Genomic DNA, 20,814 nt, shown 5'->3' with positions numbered 1-20,814 from the left:
AGGACAACATTAGCAGAATTCAAACTTAAGTAGAAATAATTCAGGAAATATTTCCACTGAAATTCTAAGTCCCACAACTATTTTTGTTTTCTTTGAGTTTAGGTACTCTGTACTGTTTCAGAAATAGATTTTAAATGAGTAAAATGTCTGACTTTCTTTAAAGTTTATATATATATATGATGATGCCACCATTATGGCAGAAAACGATGAAGATCTAAAGAGCCTCTTGTTGAAAGTGAAAAAGGAGAGTGAAAAAGCTAGATTTTTCAATAAACATTCAAAAACCTAAGATCATGGCATGCGGTCCCATCACTTCAGGGCAAATAGATGGGGAAACAATAGAAACAGTGACAAACTTTATTTTCTTGGGCTCCAAAATCACTATATATATATATCATATATATATATATGTTTCATATAAGTGTATATGTTTCATATACATATATATTATTTTCCAGAGAGAGGGAAAGTACTTGCAAAGCTCAAAAAATAACAATAATTATGTAAAATTTTCACTTGCCCTGATTTACCATATTTTCTAAATAACATCTAGTGAATACTGAAAGTCACTCAGTCGTGTCCGACTCTTTGCGACCCCATGGGCTATACAGTTCATGGAATTCTCCAGGCCAGAATACTGGAGTGGGTAGTCTCTCCCTTCTCCAGGGGATCTTCCCAACCCAGGAATCGAACCCAGGTCTCCCGCATTGCAGGCAGATTCTTTACCAGCTGATCCACAAGGGAAGCCCTAGTGTCCTATTATTTCCCAATTTTCTAATATACCTATTGTTAGTCATAATGAGGTCATTAATTCAGAGATACATGATTACAGTGTTGACACTGGGAAGTAATTTTTTTCTTCTTTTATTGATGTAAAAAAGTTCAAATAGCATTTTAGCATTAGAAACTAAGATATTAAAAGCCTTGGGTGCTTACATATTCGCAATAGTATCATTTTCTCACTGAAAGGATGAGAACACTAAGCTTTTAGTAACTAACAGAGTCCCTTACATTAACACAACAACCTATAATTACATTCTAATGTGATCTGTTTAAGGTCTTACCCATCTCCCATACTCTCATACAATAGAAGTTCAGAGAATTTTTCTTCCTTTACAAATGAATTTAAACAGTTCCCATATTGGATTTCTACTACTTTTTTGAGTTTTGTTTGCAACTGCAAATTTCTCACCCCGAGTCGCATTCACATACTCATTTAGTGTTTCCATGAAATTTCTGAGATTTATATTCTGGAAAGTATTACTCTGAAGATGATTCACATCAAGCACCACATGTTTCTAACTCGAAATCTCAACAATAAAATCTCTAAAAGGACTACTTAGCTCAGACCTTGGCATCTCAATACTATTCTCCAATAAAATGAACTCGGTCTCCCTGGAAAATGACTGATGTCAGAGCTGGGAAACAGAAACACACAACATTACATGACCTGGGAAAATCTTGAGTAGGCAATAAATAAGGACATGCACAGAAAAAAACGGGGCACATGTTGAAAGCAAACAGGCTCCAACTCAAAGGAGCTGCCAATGGCTAAATCTGACACACATTTAGTAATAAAATAAACAATAATAATACTGGATTACAAGAAACAGAGCAAGATAAATGTGCAGTAATCCATATTAGTATAAATGAATGAATGAATAAACAGCTCACTACATAAATGCAGGAGGAAAATGTCTTTTTGTTTATAGGGAATTCCAATTAACAAATGCAGGAAAATAAACATAACAGAAATTGACCATTAGACAAATACCATACTAATATTTGTAGCAGCCAAGAACTATCCATGGATGCTAAAATCAGTGGATAGGAGTATTATGAGAAACAGGACATTTATACAGTCTTAAAGTACCTCTTTAAGAGAAACTTGTTAATTACAAAACAAGAATCATAACTTTGTGGTGGAGAAAACTGGTTAACACCACGTTAAACATGGGATCAAATTTAAGACTACCAGCAATAAGACATACTGACCTTATGCCTTTCCTAAAATTATATACTGAGAAGGGTATAACATTTCTGTGGCATTCTTGTCAAAAATATATAACTTCAGCCTAATCATGACAAAATATTGCACAAACCCAAACTGAGAGGCATTCTACAAATAATTGGCTTAGAGTCTTAAAAAGTGGCAAGGCAAGGCTATGAAAGACAAAATAAAAAAGACTGAGGAAATGAAGAACTCTCCTAGAATGAAGGAAAGTAAGAGATCATGACAATTAAACAGAATGTGAGATCCAGGATTGGATTCTGAATCATAAAAAACACAATAGTGGGAAAAATGGCAATATTCACATAAGATCAATAGAATACTTAAGAGGATTGCATCAAGGTTAATTTCTCCTTTTGATAGTTTTAAATGGTTCCTAAGACAGTAACATTAGGGAAAGCTGGGTGAACAAATATACTTATAGAAATTCCCCTTATTATGTTTACAACTTTTCTGTAAGTCTAAAATTACTCAAAACAAAAATTTTTAAAAAGGTCTGCTTAAGATGACTTCTCTCCCAAACTTCTAGAGCTGAGACAGGATATAGAAAGATATCTTAAAAAAACAGATCCACTGAGAGCATCTTTTCAATCTCCAGTAATATCAAGAGAAGCCTATAAAAGAGAAAACAAAATCTGAATTTTATTGATACATTGAAAAAGAAAGTGAAAGTGTTAGTCACCCAGTTGTGTCCAACTTTTTGCGACCCTATAGACTGTAGCCCACCAGGCCCCTCTGTCCATGGAATTCTCCAGGCAAGAATACTGGAGTGGGGAGCCATTCCCTTCTCCAGGGGATATTCCTGACCCAGGGAACAAACCCAGGTCTTCTGCATTGCAGGCAGACTCTTTACTCTCTGAGCCACTAGGGAAGACCTTGTTCCCTATTTCTGAAACATTGCTTTAAGATAGTTCAATACAGTCTCTGGGAACCAGACTGAATCATTGCTCTGCAAATTGCCCATTTAGCTCCCTAGAGTAGGCTCCAAGTCCATTGAGTCTCCATGGTTCAAGGGACATTCTTATATTGCTTACTGGTACCCTTTAAGGGTTTCTCTCTCTCCTTGTGAGTATCTACATTTAGTTCCTGGAATATATTTGGATATAAAATATTCCCCAAAGAAAAGATGCAATTAAAATATTTGTGGTCCCATGTCATATTAGCATTGGGCTTCATCTTATCATCCCATTAACACATTTCAATATACTTTTTACACATGTAGTTTTCTGAGTAAGATAAATATCAAAAACTTTTAAAACTAAGGTCAGAAATATCTCATAGAATCCTGTATTTAAATACACTACATTTGTTGGCTCTTTCTTGTCAGGAATTACTAAAGAAGACATGTTCAGTAATAGCACACTCACCTCTGCTTTACATCCTTATCTCTTCCTAACAACCAACTACTTCCAAAAGTACTTGCTAGAATAAACTATTTGATACCAATAGTGCCTGGTGGCTTGACTACTACAAGTATATCTCAAATACAATTCTGTTATAGCATTTTCATTAGGAAAAATTCTTGATGTTTCCTGATGTCTCTACCTTTTTTTCTCCCTAAAGGATAATCTTTTATAAGATATGTTCATATAGATTCATTTATACTCACATATACATTCATATGTATACATGTATATATCATATGTCATAAATATATATTAAAGGAAACATATAGTCACTCTTTTAAAAGACCCCCTATTTTGTTTAGGATAAAATTCAAACTATTTAGGAGCTTCCAACCTGTCTTTAACCTCTTTTATCTTACCTATTAGTAAACACCTATATAAAATTTGTAATTTAACTTTCTTCATTCAAAGCTTATATAATTCCAATTTCTTTTTTCTAATGGACACCTTTCTGCCAATTTCCCCCTTCTTTCATTTACTTATAATTTGAGAAAAGTTCTAAAAGAACTAACTTTATGAAGATTGTGATGAATTCCAATCCTAGGGATCATCCTGCTTTTTTAATTGCCTCTTTTTAACTACTTCACTTTAAAAAAAAATGTGATTAAAAAATTCAGCACATGATATTACATATATCATCTTAAATTTTTCAATATGTAATATGTTATGTTAACTATGAGCATATAAAAATATGTTAACTATGAGCACAACATTTACCATCATACATTAGATCTTAAGAACTTTTTTTTTCTTGCATGATTGAAATTCAGTACTCATTGAAAAGGAACTCCAAATTTCTCTCTCTCCTTAGTCTCTGACAACCACCACTCTCCTTCTTGTTTCTATGAGTTTACTATTTTAGATACCTCCTATAAGTGGGATCACTTATAGGACCCATGGAAAAGAAATAAGTGGGACCCATGGAAAAGAAATGCAAAAAAAGCAAAACGGCTGTCTGAGGAGGCCTTACAGATAGCTGGGAAGAGAAGAGAAGTGAAAAGCAAAGGAGAAAAGGAAAGATATTCCCATCTGAATGCAGAGTTCCAAAGAATAGCAAGGAGAGATAAGAAAGCCTTCCTCAGTGATCAGTGCAAAGAAATAGAGGAAAACAACAAAATGGGAAAGACTAGAGATCTCTTCAAGAAAATTAGAGATACCAAAGGAACATTTCATGCAAAGATAGGCTCGATAAAGGACAGAAATGGTATGGACCTAACAGAAGCAGAAGATATTAAGAAGAGGTGGCAAGAATACACAGAAGAACTGTACAAAAAAGATCTTCATGACCCAGATAATCACGATGGTGTGATCACTCACCTAGAGCCAGACATCCTGGAATGTGAAGTCAAGTGGGCCTTAGAAAGCATCACTATGAACAAAGCTAGTGGAGGTGATGGAATTCCAGTTGAGCTATTTCAAATCCTCAAAGGTGATGCTGTGAAAGTGCTGCACTCGATATGCCAGCAAATTTGGAAAACTCAGCAGTGGCCACAGGACTGGAAGAGGTCAGTCTTTGTTCCAATCCCAAAGAAAGGCAATGCCAAAGAATGCTCAAACTACTGCACAATTGTACTCATCTCACATGCTAGTAAAGTAATGCTCAAAATTCTCCAAGCCAGGCTTCAGCAATGCGTGAACCGTGAACTTCCAGATGTTCAAGCTGGTTTTAGAAAAGGCAGAGGAACCAGAGATCAAATTGCCAATATCTGCTGGATCATCGAAAAAGCAAGAGAGTTCCAGAAAAACATCTATTTCTGCTTTATTGACTATGCCAAAGCCTTTGACTGTGTGGATCACAATAAACTGTGCAAAATTCTGAAAGAGATGGGAATACCAGACCATCTGACCTGTCTCTTGAGAAACCTGTATACAGGTCAGGAAGTAACAGTTAGAACTGGACATGGAACAACAGACTGGTTCCAAATAGGAAAAGGAGTACGTCAAGGCTGTATATTGTCATTCTGCTGATTTAACTTATATGCAGAGTACATCATGAGAAATCCTGGGCTGGAAGAAACACAAGCTGGAATCAAGATTGCCAGGAGAAATATCAATAACCTCAGATATGCGGATGACACCACCCTTATGGCAGAAAGTGAAGAAGAACTAAAGAGCTTCTTGATGAAGGTGAAAGAGGAGAGTGAAAAAGTTGGCTTAAGGCTCAACGTTCAGAAAACTAAGATCATGGCATCTGGTCCCATCACTTCATGGGAAATAGATGGGGAAACAGTGGAAACAGTGTCAGACTTTATTTTTTTGGGCTCCAGAATCACTGCTGATGGGATTGCAGCCATGAAATTAAAAGACGCTTACTCCTTGGAAGGAAGGTTATGGCCAACCAAGATAGCATATTTAAAAGCAGAGACATTACTTTGCCAACAAAAGTACGTCTAGTCAAGGCTATGGTTTTTCCAGTGGTCATGTATGGATGTGAGAGTTGGACGGTGAAGAAAGCTGAGCACCGAAGAATTGATGCTTTTGAACTGTGGTGTTGGAGAAGACTCTTGAGAGTCCCTTGGACTGCAAAGAGATCCAATCAATCCATCCTAAAAGAGATCCATCCTGGGTGTTCATTGGAAGGTCTGATGTTGAAGCTGAAACTCCAATACTTTGGCCACCTCATGCAAAGAGTTGACTCATTGGAAAAGACCCTAATGCTGGGTAGGATTGGGGGCGGGAGGAGAAGGGGACGACAGAGGATGAGATGGTTGGATGGCATCACCGACTCGATGGACATGGGTTTGGGTGGACTCCGGGAGTTGGTGATGGACAGAGAGGCCTAGCATGCTGCAATTCATGGGGTCGCAGAGAGTCAGACACGACTGAGCGACTGAACTGAACTGAACTGATAAGTGGGATCATGCAGTATCCGTCCTTCAATGATCAGCTTAGCTCAAATAGCACAATGCCCTCAAGGTTCATCCATGTTCTAGCATATGACAGAATTTCCTTTTTTGCTTGTTCCCGAATACTCTTTCATTTTATGTATATACCACATTTTCTTTATCCATTCATCCATCAATGCACATTTAGATATTACATCTCTTGGCTATAGAGAATAATGCTGCAATGAATATGGAAGTCAAATACCTCTTTGAGGTCCTAATTTTAGTTCTTTTGAATAAATATCCAGAAGTGAGCATTTTACAGTCAATTGTTATCCTTTAATCAATTTGATGACAGTTGTTTAGTCATATTGTAGTATTCTTAAATTTTTTATCCCAAGGTCAGTATTAAATCAGATATGTACAGATAATAAGACACATGAATTTAGGAAAGAAACATTCTGATTAATGTTGGTTAGTAAGTCAGAAGAGAGAAACACTTTTTGAAAATGGTTATCTAGAAGAAAACATTGAATTTAAATAAGCTGTGTATGTATGTTTTCTTTCTTGCCTTTTTTTTTTTATCATCTCCAGGTTTTATAGGCTTATATAAAATGGTGGTCATATTAGGAACATACCTTTTTATTTTTTAATGGAAATCATGGTTCCAACTAAGGAGTTGAAATTTAGTTTATATAGATGTTTGTGATAGTTCCTAAGAGTTTTTCTTCTCATATAACAAAATTGAGAACTGGTGAATTATGTAGTATAATTGAGATCATGATTGAAATAAGTTTAAATGTACAAAAACTATCTAAATTTACCTTTATCAGTATGAAATCATAAAAAAAGAAGTACACAGCTCTCTCAAAATTATTTTCTTATTTAGTCAGTTGAGTAGACAAAACAAACTTTAAGAAGATAATATACTGCACAAATTTAATAGATGTTCAAAAATTAGCAGACATCTATGCTTATCAGAGTACATGTTCACCTGGCTTTCAGTATGTTAAATCAATTTTGATTCAACAAATAGAAGTTTAAATAAGAATTTCAGGAAATCTTGTGGCTTACTTCCAAGATAATATCCTCAAAGATTAAAGTATTTCCCACAATAGATTAAGTCTCCAAAGGTAATTATACGTCATTTTAAAATGAGCAACCAAAGGTGAAAGACCTGCACTTTGGAAACTATAAGACTGATGAAAGAAGTCAAAGATGACACAAACAGATGGAAATATACACCATGCTTTTGGACTGGAAGAATCAATATTGTCAAAATGAGTACACTACCCAAGGCAATCTACAGATTAAATTCCATCCCTATCAAATTACATTTTTCACAGAACTAGAACAGCAACAACAAAATTTGTATGGAAGCACAAAAGACTCCAAATAGCCAAAGCAATCCTAAGAAATAAACATGGAGCTGGAGGAATCAGGTTCCCTTATATTACAAAGCTACAGTAATCAAAACAATATGGTGCTGGCACAAAACCAGAAATATAGATCAATGAAACAGAATAGAAAACCCAGAAATAAACTCACATATCTATGATAAAGGAGGCAAGGTTGTATGTATCTCCAACATACAATGGAGGAAAGACAGTCTCTTCAATAAACGGTCCTGGAAAACTGGACAGCTATATATAAAAGAATGAAATTAGAATACTCTATAACACCATACACAAAAATGAATGCAAAATGGATAAAAGACCTAAAAGTAAGACCAGACACTACAAAACTCTTAGAGAAAAAGCAGAACACTCTCTGGCATAAATCGAAGCAATATCTTTTTTATCTACCTCCTAAAGTAATGAAAATAAAAACAAAAATAAACAAAGGGAACCTAACTGAACTTAAAAGCTTTTGCATAGCAAAGGAAACCATAAACAAAATGAGTAAACAACCCACAGAATGGGATACAATATTTGCAAATGAAGCAACCAACAAGGACATGCATGCATGCTCAGTCACGTCCGACTCTCTGCAACCCCATGGACTGTAGCCCTCTAGGCTCCTCTGTCCATGAAATTTACCAGGCAAAAATACCAGAGTGGGCTGTCATTTCCTTCTCCAACCAACAAGGGATTACTCTCCAAAATATACAAATGGCTCATGCAGCTATATGTCAAATAAATTAATAAACCCAACAGTTCAATTAAAAAATGAGCATATCTAAATAGACATCTTTCTAATGAAGACATATAGATGGCCCCAAAGCACATGAAAAGATGCTCAACATCATTGATTAGCAGAAAAACACAGATCAAAACCACAATGAGGTGCCACTTCACACCAGTCAGAATGGCCATTATCAAAAAAAAAAAAAAAAAAAATACAAACAATAAATCCTGAAGAGGATGTGGAGAAAAGAGAATCCTCCTACACTGTTGGTGGGAATATAAATTGGTACAACCACTGTGCAGGACAGTATGGAGGTTCTTTAAAAAACTAAAACTAGAACTACTGTATGATCCAGCAATACCACTTCTGAGCATATATCCAGAGAAAACAATAATTCGAAAAGATACATGCATCCTGATGTTAAAGCAACACTATTTACAATAGCCAAAACATGGAAGCAGTCTAAATGTCCACCAACAGATGAATGGATAAAGGAGATGTTGCAGATATATAAAACAAATATTAGCCCTGAAAAAGAATGAAATGATGCTATCTGCAGCAACATGGATTGGACCTAGAAACTATCATACTAAGTGAAGTAAGTCGGTCAAAGAAAGACAAATACCATACGATATCACTCACATGTGAAATCTAATTTTAAAAATGATACAAATGAACTTATTCACAAGACAGAAACAGACTCAGAGGCACAGAAAACAAACTATTGTTTCCAAAGGGGAAATGTGGTGGGAAGCGATAAACAGGAGCTTGGGATTAACAAACATACACTATTATATATAAAAGAGGTAACCAACAAGTACCTATGGTATAGCACAGAGAATTCTACTCAATATTCTTTACTGACTCATATGGGAAAAGAATCTGAAAAAGAATGTATATAAAAATATACACACACACACACAAATATATATATATATATATTTATATATGAGATATATATGAGAATCACTTGGTTGTACACCTGAAAATAACACAACTTTGTAAATCAACTATACTTAATAAAATTAAAGAAAAAAAAATGAGCACCTCTTCAAAAAACAGAGAACAGATATGAGCAAGCAATCCATACAGTACATAATAAATACAGGCATAGATTTAAAACATGGTTTTTCCATACTAAAACATGGTTCATTTTGACTTGGGCACTTACTTAAATTCGACGGCATCTGTAATATTCTGCCCCAATCTACTATTTGGTTTTAATTTGTAAGAAATTAATATAAACCTTAACGAAACAAAGTCAGGATATCAGAAGGGGGCGCTCTCGTGGCCTGTCATGATATTGGATCCCAACAGGAAAAAGAAAGACTTACCTTCCTAGCTAGTGGCTCAGAAGGTAAAGCGTCTGCCTACAATGCGGGAGACCCAGGTTGAATCCCCGGGTCAGGAAGATCTCCTGGAGAAGGAAATGGCAACCCACTCCAGTATTCTTGCCTGGAAAATCCCATGGACGGAGCAGCCTAGTAGGCTACAGTCCATGGGGTCACAAGAGTCGGACACGACTGAGAGACTTCACTTTCACTACCTTCCTAGCAACAGCTTGGCCCAAGAAAAACTGTGGACTCTTGTTTACCATAGCCCTCCTAACTCCCTATTCCTCTCTACAAAGGTAACATTTCTCTTGCCCTGCAGGGACTTGGCTTACCAAGGCTGAGCCAAAGTTCCAGTTAAGTCGCTCAGTCGTGTCCGACTCTTTGCGACCCCATGAATCGCAGCACACCAGGCCTCCCTGTCCATCATCAACTCCCAGAGTTTAACCAAACTCATGTCCATCGAGTCGGTGATGCCATCCAGCCATCTCAGCCTCTGTCGTCCCCTTCTCCTCCTGCCCCCAATCCTTCCCAGCACCAGAACTGCAATTCTCTGTTGATCTTAAAAAAAAACTCTTCTTCTCCGGAGAGATATCTGGTAAACTATTTCAAGTAAACAGAATTTATCTTTTAATGATCAACAGCTAAATGGCTCCTTCAACATTGTTAACAGCAGGCCTGTACTTTGCATAATAAATGTGTAATCTGATAAGCTATAGCAGCTTATCTAATCACCTTAAAAATATCAGTAATACAATCAAGGCACATTATCTACAGTTATTATTAATATCTGAGTATTCACTTTCAAATATAGGAAAGCCTCTGGATATCACTTATAGAAAAGTTCTTATATACTTTAAATGTTGACATTCTGCATATAACTTGAAGCATAAACTTATCATTGCTTGCGTAAAATTCTGTGACAATCTATGATTTTGCAAGATGCTAATTATTTATCATAAAACATGTATTAGCAACTTTAAATAGTTATAGAAAAATGAATTAGCAGACTATACAAATGTTGGATGTGTTAACTAGATAATATCTGAAAGAATTTTAGACATATTTTTGAGCCAATAAGTATTAAAAATATATGGGAAATTTTATTTATAAAATGTTACAAAACTACAAGGCAGGATATGGGTATTGCATTAGATAAAAATTCTTTGCAGAATCTTTGGTATGCTGTCATTTAAAATTTCAACAAATAACTTAAAAGAACTTCAGTTTATATTAAGACACTGAGTTTCATTTGGGTTGTCACTCTTTCAAAATAAAATCTTACATGAATTCTACATTTTAAAATATCCTAAATATATATGTAACAGTCTATAATAAAAATACTTAAGAAAAAATAAACATATAAACAGCATGATGGAAAAACTATTTTTAAAAAATGAGATGCCAACAAAAATATCCAGCAATCTATTTATTTTAGTGAAATGGAGCCATCATTGTCTGACAGCAGAAATGCAATGTATTTAATTTTGCTATAAGATAGTGAGTGAGTTTTTATTATTTTGCATAGCAATGCAACATTTTAAAAGTTGACTATATTTATTATTAAAGCTGAAAAAATAATTATTTTATACACATTCTGAAAACACTTTATTCTTTCATTTCAGAGTACATTCTATGAGTGGATGACACTTGATTTCACACTAAACTTCAGCCAAATGTTATTTCTAACACTTTCAGTGTTTGACCAGCATGTGTATTTTTGTATATTTGGTGAGTCTCAAAAATACAATAAATTTTCTTTAATAAAAGATGAATTTGTTGAGGAAGATGAGAAACATGCTCTGGTACTTTGAGGCAGGAAGTTAAAATTTGCTCTATCTTCTTTGAAGAGTAGCTTGGAAACATGTGCTTAAAAAATTTTTAAATATGGATAGAAGTTGAAAAAAGAATACAATATGAAAGAAATTATGCAGATAGCTACTCTTCAAGGAATTTGTCTAAACATAGTATTACTTGATTGGTGCAAACATATGACTATAAGAAAGTATTAAAAGGTACATTGCAAGGTTAGTTTTTATAGTACAAGAGACAAAAATGAAAAAATTTTAAAAGCAATCATATAAATAGCCAACAAAACAATACTGGAAGAATTTTCATTAAATTAAACATTGGGATGACCCAAATGAAATTTTTGGACAACACGATAATGTTTTCAATATACTAAGGTGGCAAAATACATTAAAAATAATATGTATAGCCCAATGTCATTTGTATGGTTCTATGACGTATCTATTATTCTGGCATAATTATTAATAATAATTTCTGTTTTACTCAAACTGATTCTAATTGGATGAATATTATACAGTCTTTACCTATAACGAACTTACATTTCGACTGACCTTTGAGGAAAATATTAAGATTATTTTCTTATTTAAATCTAGACTAATTTTTTTTTTAAATAAATTTATTTATTTTAGTTGGGGGCTAATTACTTTACAATATTGTAGTAGCTTTTGCTATACATCGACATGAATCAGCCATGGGTTTACATGTGTTCCCCTTCCTGGACCCCCCACCCACCTCCCTCCCCATCCCATCCCTCTGGGTCATCCCATTGCCCCGGCCCTGAGCCCTTGTCTCATGCATCGAACATGGAATGGTGTTCTGTTTCACATATGATAATATACATGTTTCAATGCTATTCTCCCAGAACGTCCCACCCTGACCTTCTCCCTCAGAGTCCATAAGACTGTTCTATGCATCTGTGTCTCTTATTCTGTCTCGTATATAGGGTTATCGTTACCTTCTTTCAAATTCCATATATATGCATTAGTATACTGTATTGGTGTTTTTCTTTCTGGCTTACTTCACTCTGTATAATGGGTTCCAGTTTCACCCATCTCAATAGAACCGATTCAAATGTATTTTTTTAATGGCTGAGTAATATTCCATTGTGTATATGTACCACAGCTTCCTTATCCATTCATCTGCTGATGGACATCTAGGTTGCTTCCATGTCCTGACTATTGTAAACAGTGTTGCGATGAACATTGGGGTACACGCGTCTCTTTCAATTCTGGTTTCTTCGGTGTGTATGCCCAGCAGTGGGATTGCTGGGTCATATGGCAGTTCTATTCCCAGTTTTTTAAGGAATCTCCACACTGTTCTCCATAGTGGCTGTACTAGTTTGCATTCCCACCAACAGTGTAAGAGGGTTCCCTTTTCTCCACACCCTCTCCAGCATTTATTGCTTGTAGACTTTTGGATAGCAGCCATTCTGACTGGTGTGAAATGGTACTTCAGACTAATTTCTACAGCACCACTGATGACATTCATTCTGCACTGAAAAATATTGCCTCCAGAAAACCAGAAAATAATTTCTCTGTGTCACTGGAGCTACATTTCTGCAACCATATGGTCTTGAACACAGCATTTTCTTATATAAAATTTTCAATTACAGTGTATGCTTCATCTGGTGACAGTATATCTAAGATTGTCAACATGATCACTAAGGGTACACTGAATCACATAGCTGAATGACTTTATAAAATTTCTGATATCTTTGTGAAAACAGAATCTTCACGTTGTATGGTAAGGGTCAGGAGCTTTCAAAGATAAGTAAAAACTACTTTAGTGCTGTCTTGGTAAAGACTTGACTCCAATTCAGCTAAGACTAGGAATCTAGGTGACATTAAAACAAAAATAAACAAATTGGATCGAATTAAATTTAAAGTTTTGCACAGCAAAGTAAACCATAAATGAGACAAAAAGACAGCCCTCAGAATGAGAGAAAATACTTGCAAATGAAGGAACTGACAAGGGACTAATCTCCAAAATATGCAAACATATCATAAAGTTCAAAAAACAAACAACTCAGTAAAAAAAAAAATGTTTTGAAGACCTAAATAGACATTTCTCCAAAGAAAACATACAGATGGCCAAGAGGCACATGAAAAGATGTTCAACATCACTAATTATTAGAGAAATGCAAATCAAACTATGAGGTACCACTTCACACCATCAGTATGCCCATCATCAGAAAATCCATAAGCAATAAATGCTGGAGAGGGTGTGGAAGAGGGGATCCTCTTTCACTGCTGGTGGAGATGTAAATTGTTCTCCACTGTGGAGAACAGTACAGAGGCTTCCTTAAAAAAACTAAATATAGTTGCCATATGACCCAGCAATCCCACTACTGGGCATATACCTGAGAAAACCATAATTCAAAAAGACATATGCACCCCAATGTTCACTGCAGCACTATTGTACAATAGCCTAGACTTGAAAGCAAGCCAAATGTCCATCAACAGATGAATGGATAAAGAAGATGTTGTACACATATACAATGGAGTATTACTCAGCCATAAAAGGAACAAAATTGGGTCATTTGTAGAGTTGTAGATGGACCTAGAAATATACAGAATGAAGTATAAGTGAGAAAGAGAAAAACAAATGCTGTATATTAACACATATATGTGTGGAATGTAGAAAAATGGTATAGATGAACTTATCTGCAGGGTAGGAAAACAGATGCAGATGTGGAGAACAAATGGTGGGCATAGGGTGGTTAGGGGGTAGGTATTGGGAGATTGGGACTGATATGTGTGCACTGCCATGTGCAAAACGAGTATCTAGTGGAAACCTGCTGTGTAAGGCAGGGAGCTTAGCTAGGTGTTCTTTGTGACCTAAATGGGTGGAATGCGGGCGGTGGGGTGGAGGACCAAGATATAGAGCTAATTCACTTGGTTATACAACACTGTAAAGCAACTATTTCCTTGTTCAGTTGCTAAGTCTTGTCCAACCCTTTGCAACCTATGGACTGCAGCATACCAGGCTTCCTTGTCCTTCACTCTCTCCCTAAGTTTGCTCAACTCATCCATTGAGTTGGTGATGCCATCCAACTCAATGCCATCTCATCCTCTGTTATCTCCTTCTCCTCCTGCCCTCAATCTTTCCCAGCATCAGGGTCTTTTCCAATGAGTCGGTTCTTCGCATCAGGTGGCCAAAGTATTGGAGCTTCAGCTTCAGCATCAGATCTTCCCAATAAATATTCAGGGTTGATTTCCTTTAGGATTGACTGGTTTGATCTCCCTGCTGTCCAAGGGACACTCAAGAGTCTTCTCCAACACCACAATTCAAAAGCATCACTACTGTGGAACTCTGCCTTCTTAATGGCCAAACTCTCACATCCATACATGACTACTGGAAAAACCATAGCTTTAACTATATACACCTTTGTTGGCAATGTGATGTCTCTGCTTTTTAATACACTGTCTAGGTTCATCACAGCTTTTCTTCCAAGGAGCAAATGTCTTAATTTCACGACTATAGTCACTGTCCACAGTGATTTTGGAGCCCAAGAAAATGAAATCTGTCATTGTTTCTACTTTTTCCCTTTCTATTTGCCATGAAGTGATGGGACCCCATGCCATAATCTTAGTGTTTTGAATGTTGAGTTTCAAGCCAGCTTTTCCATTCTCCTCTTTCATTCTCATCAAGAGGCTCTTTAGTTCCTCTTCACTTTCTGCCATTAGAATGGAATCTTCTGCATATATAAGATTGTTGATATTTCCCCTGGTAATCTCAATTCCAACCTGTGATTCATCCAGCCTGACATTTCACACAATGTACTCTACATATAAGTTAAATAAGCAGCCTTAAATATACAGCCTTGATCTACTCCTTTCCCAGGTGGAACCAGTCCACTGTTCCACGTCCAGTTCTAAATGGTGCTTCTTGATTTGCATACTGGTTTCTCAGGAGACCAGTAAGGTGATGTGGTACTCCCATCTCTTTAACAATTTTCCACAGTTCGCTGTGATCCACACAAACGATTTAGTGTAGTCAATGAAGCAGAAGTAGATGCTTTTCTGGAATTCCCTTTCTTCCTCCATGATCCAACAAATGTTGACAATTTGATCTCTGGTTCCTCTGCCTCTTCTAAATCCAGCTTGGACATCTGGAAGTTCTCAGTTCATGGACTGCTAAAGCCTAGCTTGAAGGGTTTTGAGCATTACTTTGCTAGTGCAAATGAGTGCAAATGTTAGTCTGAACATTCTTTGACATTGTACTTCTACGCCAATTTTTTTTAAAAAAGAGAAATTTCTCTAATACCATGTTTTAACCTTTACAAAGTACAGAATTAAAGACATTATCAAAACATAATACAATGGCAGACAAAGATGATAAACACTTTATATATCTTAATTAGCATTCAAGTAAAAATGCCAGCTGGGAAAATTTACTCAGTAGAATAAAAAGGTGCAATCCTAAATCCACAAAATGTAGACTAGACTCAGACAAGTAGGATCTTTTGTCCATATGTTCCCCAAAGGCCTGATCTTACTACATATAGTTTATTTATTTTTTACAACTTTATTTTTTTACAATTTCAGAATAGTTCTTTCAGTCATTGTATTAGTTGAACATGAGAAATGTAATAATTTCTAAACCTATTCCTTATACTCTATTTACTTATAAATCATTCCATTATCAAAAGTTTATTGGAATAGAAACCCTCTGGTAAAGTAGTTGAGTTTCTTAGAAGGCATCAGTTTGGCCCCAGAAGATTAATGAAAAACTCTGTGGGTGTTAATGAAAAACAATTTCTAATATGTATTTTAGGCTATTAGAAACTTGAAAAGGTATTTTAAGAGAGTAGAAAAATCATGACAGATATTAAACTGTGCCTATTTATTCACACAACCAAAAAAAAAAAAACAAAAAACCTGCAAGATACCTTTTCTTGGTTTTATATGCAAAAGAACTGTTTTAACTTTATCCCTTCTTGGGAATTTCCTGATGGTCTAGTGGTTAGCACTCAGCACTACCATGGCCTGTGTTCAATCACTGGCCAGGAAACTAAGATTCTGTAAGCTGTCCAATGGCAAAAAATAAATAAATATAAAATTTTATTTTTACTCACTGAATAAACTAGTAGTTTAATTATCAGGTTGATAATTCAGACCCCAGGGAAAACTTTATAAAACAGTTAATAGCTAATTCTACTAAATTAAATCAATGGTCATATTTCTGTCGTATTTTTCCTAATACAGTATTATTACACAGATGCTTTAACTTCTATGCCACAGCTAAGTAAGAGGAAATATGCATAGAATAATGCCACTTTCTGTATAGAATAAAAAGCTCAGGTTTCTTTATTTGTGAAAATGTGAGAATTTTTTTTAAAGTAAATTGAAATTATACTTACCAATGAAAAATTTTAAATGTTGAGGGGTTTATTTGTTAGGATTTTCTAAGCTAAGTAGCTTAAAAAGTTTAAAGATTCAGGAATGTGGCTGTGTGATGCATCACCACATCATCATTTAAGTACCAGATGGGTCTTGGCAAACGAATGTAGAATACTGCAAACCTATATGATGGTACTGACTATAGAACCTAGTCCCTAAAACAGGGGTTAGCAAATTGCAGCCTGTGCATTGTTTTTGTATAGCTCAAGAAGTAACACCGTTGCATTGTTAAAGTTCTATTAAAGGCAAATAAAGAATATATGACAAAGACTATATGTACTTAACTCATAAAACCTAAAATATTTATGTCTAGCCCTTTACAGAAAAAGGCTTGCTGACTTCCATTCCCCAAAATGCTTTCATTTCAAATTTTATCTAGTTCAGATGATCTAAAAGAGTTCTCATACATGTGATAGAAATAGCAATGCACATTCACTGTGTTACCTCCTGTTCTCTGACACAGTACAACAGTCTCTCTTTCCACAGAGTATATGTTCCAAGACCCTCAGTGGATACCTGAAACCACTGATAGTACCAAATCATGCACATGCATGCACACACACACACACACACATACAGTTTTTTCCTGTATATACATACATATGATAAGGTATAATTTCTAGATTAAGCACAGTAAGAGATCAACACATATCTAATAATAAAATAATAACAATAAACTATAATAAATATTACATGAATATGGTCTTTTTCCCTCTCTCAAAATATTTTATTGTACAAATGTAAGGCCTTCTCCTTGATAACAAAGAATTTACCACAGAGTGTGGCCATAACTTTCGCAGTTTGAAGTGCAACAGCACCTGTTTACAACTGCACGGAGAGATTTATTCATAATGGAAATCTTAGCAACATTAGTGTACAGTTTCTTTTTCTTTCCTTATTAAACTGAGAACTTTTACCTTTTTTACTTAGAAGAAGCACTTTACCAGCTTCTCTTTGGCATATCTGAATTGCCAGCATTGCTACTCTCATGTTTGGGGGCCAATATTAAGCAAAATAAGGGTTACTTTCACAAAAGCACTGTGATATTAGACAGTCAATCTGACAACTGAGATATTTCTAAGTGGCTGAATGGGCATGGTATGCTGGATGAAGGGATAGAGTCCTGGGCAGGACAGAGCAGGAGGGTGTGAGAATTCAGCATGCTACTCAGAAGAGTGCACAATTTAAAACTTAAGAAATTTTTACTTCTGGAACTTTTCATTTAACATTTCTGGACTCCAGTTGACCGCAGGAAACTGAAACTGTGGAAAGCAAAGCTGCAGATGAGGGGACTATTGTATGTTCTTTGACATAGTATCAGCAAAGGCTCCAGAAGCTTAGTGACCTGGGGGATGTTAGGATATCCCCTCCAACCAAAGTTGTTCTACTTGCACAATTCACCACTAAGAAGAGACATAAGTACCTGTTGGACCTTTTTGGATTTTGAAGGCAGCATTTGTAAAATCAAGTGTGATGTTCTGGCCAGTTAACAGGTTGCCCACAGTGAATGGGGACGAGAGTATAAACTGCTCTGCACAATTCCCAAGCTCAGATGCAAGTACATTTCTCTGCATGCCTTAGCAGTAAATGACCAAATGCTATTCAAAGTATCTGTGCTGGAATGGCTGTATATATATTTAAGTACTATTGTACTATAAGAAATATTAAAGAAATAAAATTATTACTACTAAAGAATGTGTAACCGATTAAGTAGATTAAAGATTGGTTTCCAAAATGCTAAGTGAACAATTTTCCATTTTGAAGCAAGTATCTAAATGACTCATATCAAATTATTATTTATTTATTTAACTTAGCAATTTTTTTTTTCAAATTTCACAGGGGTGGACTATTTGGGTTTTTATTTTGCATGCCAGAATCATGTATCTCTGAAATAAGTGAATATAGTCTTATGACTGAAAACGATAATCATAAGTAGCACATGTTTATTAAAGACTTGCAGATAATATGTAGTTCATAGATCAGCTTGATTTAAATGAGAATTCAAATAGAATATACATTAAAGCCAAAATTATAAAGCAGAGTATGAGATGGAATAGAGATTGAAGTGTTAACCTACACTCTAAAATGTAGCTTGACCATACAAACATCAGCAAGATCTTATTCTTTATAATAAGAGAAAGTCTAGGGAAGCAAGATTTTAATTTCCCAACATAATTTCTCTGTGCAGAAAAGTATGTGTGAAACTATAAAAACATGGGAACCAAACTAGAGTGTGGTTAAGTAAATTGTAGTAATGATGTGAACTAAAAATAAGTGAGAAGCCAATTATGGATTGAGTGATAAGAAAATTTGCTTGAGTCATATGTTAATGATAGCCTACATATCTTACAATGACTTCTTTGACAAATGGTTGACAATTTTTTGATTTGAAATTTTGTGCTATTAAGTTTTTGGTTATAAATTATAGCATTACAAAAAAGTCATTGGCTATAGCCCACCAGGCTCCTCTGTCCACGGAAATTTCCAGGCAAGAATACTGGAGTGGGTAGCCATTTCCCCATCCTGGGGATCTTCCCGATCCAGGGATCGAACCTAGGTCTCCGTGTTGCGGGCAGATTCTTTACCATCTGAGACATCAGGGAAGCACACATGTTACAACGACTTCTTTGACAAATTACTGACTTTTTTTTGGTTTAAAATTTTATCTTTTTGATTTTTTGCTTATAAATTATAGCATTACAACAAAAGTTATTGTGCTTGATTTCTCAGTAGTGTCTTGCTTTGAGATTCTAAAGACTGTAGCCTGCCAGGTTCCTCTGTCCTTGGAATTCTCCAGGAAAGAATAATGGAGTGGGTAGCCATTCCCTTCTCCAGGGCATATTCCTGACCCAGGGATGGAACGCAGGTCTCCTGCATTGCAAGCAGATTCTTTACTGTCTGAGCCATCAAGAAAAGCTATCAATTCTTGGTAATATTTCATTTATTCACTGCAGAACACTTTTTATCCAACAAAATATATTCTGACCCTAAAAACTTCATATTCTAAAATGGTTTCACGTAATTATTTGCCAGCATTCTGTGTTTTGTTCTCCAAACTTATCCAGATGGTGATGGAGCACATATAAAAAAATTTCACTTGTTGATCCATAAGTGTGATTATAAAACTGTATCAGCAAAGGAAAAGTCTTGGAGAAAATTTATTTTAGAAAACTGTCTGTCCTTATGCATTTGGAAAATGACAAATATGTATGAAAAGTATAACCCTTTCTTTGGTAAATTCATAAGTTCTTAAAAGTCTTAAGAAAAGTTGGAAAAAGGTGTGTTTAATTTGTAGACATATGTATTGGTCAGGTTTTGCTAAATGATAATACTCTATAACAAAAACCCTAATCTCACAGTGGCTCATAATACCACGTTTGTTTCACATTTATGTCTTCTTGTTAGCTACAAGTCAATGGATTTTGTCTGAACTTGGATAGGCCTGGTGACTTTATTAGCTTTGGGTTTGGTTCTGTTTCACATGCCGTCATTACAAGACAACCTAATGGCAATAGGTATGTTGGCTGTGTGGGGTGTGCTCTTCTCCAATGCTTTGCCTCCCAAAATCTCAGCTTGGAACTGGCACACTGTCACTGCCATTCACACCCACTGGCCACAGCCAGTCACATGGCCACATTCTGACATTCACACCTACTGGCCACAGCCAGCCACATGGCCACATTCTGACATTCACACCTACTGGCCACAGCCAGCCACATGGCCAAATTCTGAGTCTATGAGATGATAAATTACACTTCTTCCATGAAGAGAAGTCTGTGACTATTTGATGAACAGTAACCTAAACTACTGCAATGTGGATGAGCTAGTTCAAACCCTCTATTCAGTTCAGTTCAGTCGCTCAGTCGTGTCGGACTCTTTGCGACCCCATGAATTGCAGCACGC

This window comes from Giraffa tippelskirchi, chromosome 4 (genome assembly GCF_054371585.1).
Source record: "Giraffa tippelskirchi isolate mGirTip1 chromosome 4, T2T-mGirTip1v1.2.pri, whole genome shotgun sequence".
Taxonomy (NCBI): Eukaryota; Metazoa; Chordata; class Mammalia; order Artiodactyla; family Giraffidae; genus Giraffa; species Giraffa tippelskirchi.
This window is presented reverse-complemented; position numbering follows the sequence as displayed.